This window comes from Coturnix japonica, chromosome 3 (genome assembly GCF_054131305.1).
Source record: "Coturnix japonica strain WE chromosome 3, WE-NBRP24, whole genome shotgun sequence".
In the NCBI taxonomy this organism is placed as follows: domain Eukaryota; kingdom Metazoa; phylum Chordata; class Aves; order Galliformes; family Phasianidae; genus Coturnix; species Coturnix japonica.
The window spans coordinates 91289953-91299320 of NC_140665.1; the positions used below are offsets into that span (position 1 = coordinate 91289953).

The 9368-nt window shown below is 41.0% G+C and overlaps 1 non-coding gene across 1 annotated transcript; it reads left to right on the top strand.

The window, feature by feature from the left end:
- The first annotated feature begins 563 nt into the window (after positions 1-563).
- Positions 564-635, top strand: TRNAM-CAU (transfer RNA methionine (anticodon CAU)). Its single transcript has one exon. It is a non-coding gene; the product is annotated as a tRNA-Met (tRNA).
- Positions 636-9368: the final 8733 nt, after the last annotated feature.

The window sequence follows — 9368 nt, forward strand, 5'->3', positions numbered from 1 at the left end:
TGCACTACAGAAGTTCTGAAGAGTTCTGTCTATTTAACAGGCATGTGTATGACAGGAGACAAGAACACCAGCAACACCACAGGTTTCACAGTCATGAATATACTCTTGCCTGGGGAGATGTTTAACCTGACTTAGCAAGCAAAAACAGGAAGAACCACCTCCGTGTAAGGGGTGTGTGCAGGGCTGGGCTGCCTACATACACAGTCACAAAGTAGCTGAGGCTGGAAGGGACATCTGGAAGTCCTTTGGTCCAATCCCCCAGCCCTTCCTTCTGTATATTGTGGATCCTTCCATTAATAATTCCTTTGTGGTCTCATATGGTATAACCTGACAAGCAATGAGAGGGTGTTGTAGGACACGCATGGGCTTTTGATGCTTAAAGTGTTATTCCAAGGAGATGTGATTTAGCAGAAAGGTGCACCTGGATCTTTGTGTCCCAGTGGCACACGGAACTGCTGTTGAAGCTTAGTTTGGGGTCTGCAGCCCGCAGCCACCCAGTGGGTCCTTCCTGCCATGTCAGCTCCCATGGCTCAAGAAGAATCCAGAGAGAAACTTCTACCCACAGCAGAGTGGCGCAGCGGAAGCGTGCTGGGCCCATAACCCAGAGGTCGATGGATCGAAACCATCCTCTGCTATGTTCTTATTTTTGCTTTGGAATGAACAACTATTATCGTGACCGAAATTTAAGGGGAAAAAAAAGCAAGCAATCTAGAAGTATTACATCTTTCTTCCCCTTTCTATAGTCTCTAATAGCTCTAGCAGAGGTTTAATTTTGAAATGTGCAAGCTACTGTTTTGAGTAGAAACTATAACCCAGCAACGACAAAAAATATCCAATAATCCTGTTTTAAAATAGACACACGGAATGGTTGTGCGTGGATTATTTTAGACAATATTTTTCACACATTTTGCTGCGACAGAACAAAATACAGTCTGTAATTCTATGATGATTTTTTTTCATCAGAACAGTTCTCCTTTATTTCAGATTTCCCAGAAGAAATACAGCCTTCATTAAATTGAAAGGCTGGGCTAGAAATAATATTGTCAAAAATGAAGAAAAATTCAATAGTTAAAGGACTTCTCTAGCAGAAAAAATGTTTTATAGAATACAAAATAGTACCTACATTCTTTTTTGTAAGAAAGGAAGAATATTAGGTACTCCAATATGAAAAAATATCCCTATGTTTGCAAATTTATTCTCTTTAGTAGATCTACTGTGCTAGGAATTTGGTTCTCTGTCCCAGCCTCACCATTCTAGTCAGAGACCCATGCTGCTAGCAGCACAGTAGCCTTGGAGGTCCCAAGAATCATGACAGTAAATTCTACAATATACTTTCATGCTTTAAAAATCCATTTTCTGTGGATGCAAGATCAGCTTTTGATTTGTCCTAGGTCAGTAGTGCAGTTGCTCTAAAGGAAGAGAAACTTATCACTGTGGAGTTACTTATTTTTAAGGGGTGCAGGCACCTCAGTTTTGCACATTTTGTGTGTAAGCAAGAGGAATGTCCAACAAGCACCTGCATCTTCTATGTACGTGGGAAGTGATTCTTTTTCAACGACTAACAAGGAAAAGAGATGATATTTTGCTCATTAACGTAAGGAAGATTGACAAAACAATAAAAGAAGTGGTTCTGGTTAAGAAAATTTCTGTAAACAAATCAATATTTAATAAAGGTGAAAGGGGAATTGATGGATTACCTGGATACAAGGAAATGCAGGCAGTTACTGGGAGACAGTGAAAACAGAAATTATGAGTTAATGAATAATGGGCTTAAGGAGCTGTCTGCCCTACACGGGGAACACTTGTGGGTAGAAACCAGTTTAAATAGCAGATCCAAAAATATCTATTATCAGTCTACAGCAGCGAACAGCAAAGATATGATTTGTTCTTGCCCCAGAGTTAGTCAAGATTTGTATCCATAAAGTGAGGGATATTACTTTTGCTGATACCGTTTGCCCATAATTAAAACGCTGAGTGATAATTTGTTAAGGCTGGTCATTAGCACAGTCAGCACGAATTGCACAGGATGTGTTCGTAGCTGGGAATGAGTTTCTCACTACATTTCATGAAGAAAATTTCTCTATTCCTCATGGAAAAAAGCAACCATAGAAACAAAGGTGTCTGCTGTTTTAGAGTTAAGTCGTTATTTCCTCTGCGTGAAACCAGCTTGCAGTGGGCTGTCCTGCACCCTGTGTGTGCTCCAGGTCCCCAAGCAGACTGCAGAAAAGCTGTTTTGAAAAGTAAAGAGCTATAGCAATTTATTCCCTTACCAAAAAGTCTGGTTTGGAACAACTCCACCGAGCGATGTACTTTTTGGAATATCTGTGCATAAAGAGCACAGCTGGTCTTGTGCTTAACTATCTTAACCAGTCTCCATGTTTTCCTAGAGTTCACTTGTTCCACTGGAAACTTGCAGGGGTAAGTCCATATGTGTGTGTGCGCGTGGAGAGAGAAGCGGTGTTTAACATTCTCCAGCCTTCAGCTTCACTTTACAGTCAAGCAAATCCCCAAATCATTTATTACTGGGCTTCCGCCTTGATTCCCAGAGTTTTGATTTAATCTTAAAATATTTTAATCATTTCCTTGGCGAATGACACTGAAATTGGACAGATGGTTTAAACTTAGCTCTCTTCCCCGGAGAAAAGCAGCTCAATTAAAACAACTGTAGCTTTCACACATTCAATTCATTCTTATCAGTCTGCCCCAATTAATTCTCTTAAGTGCAGTGTTACATAATGTGGGATCCTCTCTCCCTCATTTACTTTTCCATCTTGTTGCTCTTCCCCATGTGTTTGCTTACCTGCATGGTATCATGGGCACTCAAAACAAAGCCCTGCTGTTCTCCCTGCAGTGATGTGGGAGAGGTGTGAGAGATGCCCAGGTCACGTCTGGTAGGGATGTAGACCACTGTACTCACACTTTCACTCCCTGTTGTTATTTTTCTACACAGAGGAACGATATCTGAAAATCCTTTAAGCAGCAAAATTAAGTTTCTCTTATGCTGATTTCTACTCTGCTAAGGATAATCCCTTCCCATCTCTAGTGATGGAATTGCTTGGCTTATGTGGGACTTGTAGCACGTGGAAGTACATTGCTGTATGTGTTGGAGGTGTACAGTTTGTTTAGCTGCAGAAAGGAAAAAAAATCAGATTTATGCTCAATGGGACAGCATAATTAGTCATGACAAATCCCACTTGGAGACTGGGAGATCTAATACTGTTAGCTTCTCCTTTTGCTGTGCTGTCTGCTTTGTTATGCTCTGCTGCAGTTTTAAGAACGTTATTTTGGATGTAAAAGGTCTCAAAACATATCAGTGAAAACACATAACTTGGGAACAGTCCAGAATTCTGTGACTCTATGGTTCATGTCTTGGATGGATTCGTTTAACCTATGTTCAGCCTGTAATGGAAATGTTCAGACCTGATCTCTGGGGTCTGTCAGGGAGGAGAAACCACCGCCTTTGGATGCTGGACCTAAATTGACCTGCTTTGAAAAGGATGCCCAAGTGGGATGGATTCCTTGCCGTGGGGGTCTTTCTTCTTCCACCAAACTTGTTAGGCCATGGCTGAGCCCTTCTGCAAATGTGGCCTGAGCAGATGACCATGCAGCCAATGGAGACTGTCTTAAAATTGTAACTTCAGTTATGCTGGCTCTGCTTCAGGTGTTACAGATGAAGTGTCATGTTCATTATCTGCTGCTGCTCCAGGTGTGATATATAAGGCAGTAAAACCTTGCACATGAAGGACTTTGGAACCGGTCCTGTTTTGAATAGGATGTTGGAGTAGGGACTGCTGTGAAGTCTCTTCCAGGCTGAATTTTCTGTGACTTGCAGACAGAAAATATTAAATTCAAAGATCTCTTTAATATTTACATCAAGGACAATCATCAGGAAATGCCAAAGAGACTCCACTGGATTTTTCCTCTGAAGAAGTGAACAGAGTAAGATAATTTATTTTCCATATTTATTTAAAGGACTTCTTAGAGTATCGTTCTGCTTTGGTTTTGTTTTCTGAATGATTCCTTTGGCTGCATGGAAAGAAGGGGAAAAAAAATCTATTAAAATCTGGAATTTCTGTGAATTTTGCTAGTTTCCTGGAGAAACGCTCTTTTTCTTTCTCTGAAGTACTGTTTAATTTAATATCAGTGGAGAGTATATTTGAATGTAGAGCAGATGATGAATATTCTGTTTGAAATTGAAGCAGTATTTGTGGGCCCGCTGGAAAGCAGCAGTTCGTGTAGCTCTTTCACTCAATCTCTATTTCAAAAAGAAAAACTTGTCTATTAATCCTGGGAGCTACAAACAGAATTTATGGACAGGGCGGGATTTATTTTACTACTGTTTGTTTTTCCAGTACTCCATCCAAGGCAGCGATTTAATTTGGAAAGTCATGGCAGACTGCTCACCTGGGGAATTATTCCACTGCTTCATTCTCCAGGAATTCTTCTGGGTATTCGGGGAAATTTCAGGATCTCTTAATTCCTGTTATTTCCAAATTGATTTCTATGTATTGCATGTTACATCATTAATATCCCTACATGGCACTTATTTGAAGAAAAACCAAACCAAAACCTTAGCGAAGCTCCATGACCTAAAACATCTGTAGGTTTTTCCAGGACCTCTTATATAGATGTTATCTGGAAAGGTCTACTCACTGATCCTCCACAAATCCAAGTATGCACACAATACTTCTTTGTAGTATAAGTCTGATGCAGTTACATCTAGGCAATATGCCAGCAGAATAAGTATTGTCGTTAAAAATAAGGAATCGTAAAAATATAAATTAAAGTATTTCTCTTACTTTTATCATACTTACAGATTCTTCTAACAGCACTGAGTCAAAAGACCCGCTTTTTGTTTTTCAGTCTTACCTTCTATAGAGAAATTATATTCTGGCCAATGAATATTATTGAGAAATCAATTTTGTTTAAATTCAACAAAGGCCCTGGAGTCACCATCACAAAGTGTTCTGAAGGTATAAAGCATTCTTTCTGCCATGAGGATAATGAATTTGCAAATATTTGTAAATAAATGAATGAAAATGCAAACTCCCACAAGACTTTGATTGTTTCGTTCTAAGCAGCCAAATACTAACACCCCTAATTTGTGGAAATTAATTATAAAACACAACCATATGTCCCTGTAATTACAGGAAAATAGATGGAAGCTGAGGAGCTGGGCTGCACCCATTTATGAATAAATCTCCTCATTGGTTACCAACCCTTGTCTGTTCTTTAGGGAACTCAATTAAGTCACACCCTCATGTACTCCCTGAGTGGGGTCCAGCCATACTGTTAAGCATCAGCATACCACGAGACTAACTTCCAGTAATAAGCTGCTGAGACTAGCTCAGAAATGGAGGAGTGTGTGACAAACCAAGCCCTCATTTTGTGCCTTTTGGATGACTGTTAGCTCTAACGCCCAAATCATCTCTTTTGCATAGTGGCAGTGAGGATTACCCCCAGGCTGGTTTACCCCTGGCCCTGCTGCCTGGTAGCAGGACAGATCAGGAGGGCTGTGCACACATTAATGAAGCATCAAATCTGTTCTGAAGTATTTGGGCTGAGGAGGGGAAGCTCAGCGCTGTCTCAGTATGGAGATGGCCTTGTGGAGAGCAGTTATGGCAGCTGCTCAGGCCATTGCTGCCACCAGACCCTAGCACTTATTACTTTGTTAACCAGGGAGATATTGCTCCTTTGATGAGGCAGGAACAAAGCTCAGTATGGGTCTTGGTGAAGGTCAGATTGAGGGGGACCCTCCCTGGAGCAACTTGAAGTTTTATCACAATGTGACAGCAATTTTCTTTAAATGGCTGTGCTGGGAGAGCAGCAAGGATGTGATCTTCAAAGTCCGAGACAATGAGAAGGCCTAATGACTAATCCTGACCCCAACAAAGGTGTGTGTGAAACTCTTTCAGACTTTCATTTGATCTCTGGGAGATGATCCCTGGCTATTGAACTTCTGCCATCATCCTTCTCTCCCTATGACACTGCTGCCAGTCTTTATAGCTTTGTGCTCTCGGCTAAAAGTGCCTGGCAAGGAGAAAAGGATGGGAGGAAGCCTGTGTTGCTCATGGCAGCATCACTATTACAGTATCCTCTTTAGGCTGTCATCATCCTGCACAGAGCCTTTGTTATTAGAGATGAGTCCCTGTGACACGCTGTGATTTAAAGATTATTGCACAGACTGACATTGCTGTGCACATCTTCCGTGCGGCCATCCATCCCTCACAGTGGCAGCTCAATAAATGGATGTGCAGCTGAACACAAACACTAAGGCATATACAAGTCCTACACCTAGTAATTTTATTTTAAAGGCTGTGTATCAAGCTCAGCTGCCTTGCCATTCTTTGCTGCTTGAGGGTTTTTATTTTTATTTTTAAGTGTATAGTAATGAAAATAATGTGCACTTTACTGATTCAATTAATGGTTAAATATTCATTCAGGTTCTTGAGACTTTGACTATTATTACATGACTGCTGTCAGCCACCTTCTCTCCCCAGCATACAGGCCAAACAGATGTGACACCAGGTGTGCTTGCCGTGCACAGACCTGAGGCTCAGAAGTAAGTCTGTAAAGTGTCCTAGAAAATGAGCTGGGAACAAAGGAAACTTGCAGTCCTGTCATGCGTGACTAACAAAAATCCAGCCGAGGAAATTCTTGGTGTAAGCATAAAAAAAGTGACAGCAGATTGTTTCCTTGCTTCTTAGGAACACCTGCTAATTTCATGACAGCCCGGTTCCAATGTTTTATTCCTCTGGACCCCTAGGCTCCCCTTTGACACCTTGCATCCAGGGATCAGGGCAGTTTATCTTGTGCATCAATAGCAATTTGGTTTTCTTTGGTGCCAGATTGAAAAATTCAGCTGACAAGTCCAATATCTGTGACTCAAACATGCCATAAATGCAGGTTGACTTGAACAGTTATTTCAAGTGACTTGTCAAGATATTGAAGTTCTTGGGTCAATTTGTGAAAAGGCTATTAATATATATTAGTGGGAAACTATCATTGACGAGGGAGTATACCTTGAAAAAGGATGCAGATAGGCAAAGGCTGGTGTGTTTGGAAATATTTTATGATGAGTAGAGCAAGTTGAATACTAAACGCATAGCCGTTGTTTTGTGAGTGCTTTTTTGGTTATTTCATATGTTTGGTTTTAAATCTCTGTTTTGTTTTGAGAAGTATCAAGGGCGGTCTGCAACCCCAGAGAAATGCCTGCTTATATTTGCCAGCAGTCAGTCTTGATTTTTGTGTTTAATCCTGCAGTTCAATTTCTCCATTTAATTATAAAAAATCATTCATTTAGAGATGGGGCACTGCACTACGAAACCCAGCAGCTCAAGAGCAGCCTAGTGAAAGAGTAAGTTTTGTAAGGAATTCCGACATCGTATAATTTGCATCTGTCATTAGTTATGTTGGAAAAAAAGTTGGAATTTTAAGATGTTTTTGTGAAACAGAAAAGCTGAAACGTTTCTAGTTGCAAACAGAAGACAGATTTCTTGAAATGCAACATTTCAGTGGTGTCAAAGTGTGCCATGAATGCCAGGCAATTTCATCTAGTAAGTTGAAAACCGTATTTCATCCCATCCCATTCCATTCTGTTCTATTGCAATATGCTATTCCATTGCAATGATAAGAACAAAGAGGGGCTGGAAATGTAACAAGACCACAGATTTTGATTGTGAATTATTTGGAAATATTTTCCAAGGAAAATATCCAATGGGACAACATTTTCTAAGGAGAATGTCCAATGGGACCTCTTCCTAGGAAGCAGCACTTCTTCACCTGGTGACGTCCTCCACCTGGTTTAACAACAGTGGATGAAATATGGTGTGTTTCTAGGCTGTTTCTGCCAACTACAAGGGGAAGGAAATAATTTTTTTAAGAACTAGTTTGTAAAGCTACGCAGAAAGCAGGAGGGATTTTGTGGGGTTGCTGTGTGTGCTGACTTGGGTGAGAGCTGATCTCAACTTGATACTGGAAAATCCTGCTAGCTGCTGCCTTGCACCTTTGGGAGATATATAGGCAAAAATGTGAAAGCATGAAGTCAGTGCAATCAACAGAGTGCCAGTGGGTACAGAGTATTACTAACTTTGAAGGTGGACCTTCCATTCAGTTCTTCCAGTCTAAAAGATCTTAAGTGCATTTATCTCTGGCTCTGTTTTCTCTGAGTGTGTAGGCATGTGCCAGCATTTCTCTATGGAGTTTAAAATGAGAGAGCTATTCAAGTGTTTTAATTGTGACATTAGTCGTGTGGAATTTGGAATATTGTCTTTTTAATGAATTGCATTCAGGAAGACTAATTGGTATTCTGATGGAGTGCTGTTTGTGTGTGCGCCTATCTGCCACGCGATATACCGCTAACAAAGAACAACGCTCACATCTGTCCAAGATATTAATCATTCTTCCATGGGAGAAAATACCTCATTTTAATTGCTCTGCTGTTTTACACATTCCTCTAATTAGTATTCATTAAGCACCAAGAGAGAATTTGGTGCTGTGTGGCGCAGAGCTTCCAGGCCGGTCTTGGATGCCTCCCAAGAAAAAGGCCACACAGAGTGGTGGCCCTCCAAAGCAGGCTGTGAATCCAGGGTGGGGAGGAGAACTGAAGCTCTTTGCTTAGAGAAGAGAGGGAAAAAGAGGTGTTTGTGGACCTGGTGAATTCCAGTTGGCTGAGCCTGTAAATGTTGTTGAAAGGCAGGAGCCCTCTTGGTGGGATATTAAGACACAGCTGTGTAATCTTGGAGGCATTTTGATCAGGCTGGTGAAGCATCGTGTCATGGTGAGTGTATGTGAAGAAGTCCATCACACACAGTAATAAAGGAGAACTTCTAAACACCCCAGTGCAGCACTGCAGAAGTAGTTCCTGTTTCCAGCTTTCCTGTTAACAAAGGTTGTTCCTAAGATTGATTGTGTTCACTGTAAAAACAATTATTTCTTATATCAAGATAAAACCTCTCCCAGTATACCTTGTACTTGTTGCCCCTTACCTTCTCTGCGAGGCTCCTCATGAAGGGAGAACTTCTGTTCTGTTTGTAGCCACCCTTTGAGTACTGTGATGTTTTAATCTCAAATTCAGAATTAATAATAGGGATAATTTTTGTACAACGAAGGTGAGGATCTATTTTTATTCTTTTAAAAGCTGTTTGCTCATCAGGGAACTAACCCCATCAATGAACAATTTAAAAGCTTGGATCAAAAGTGTGGCAAACCTCTCGCTCACCTTGCTTTAGAGTACTCTACAACTGCTTCTACGCTGCTGGGGACAGACATAGGGCTCTGCTGCAGCAGCATTGTCTCTGGAGGGGATCAGCTGAAGCATGTTGCGTGGTGCAGGACAGCCTTTGGCTTTGGCTTTGAACTTGAGCTCC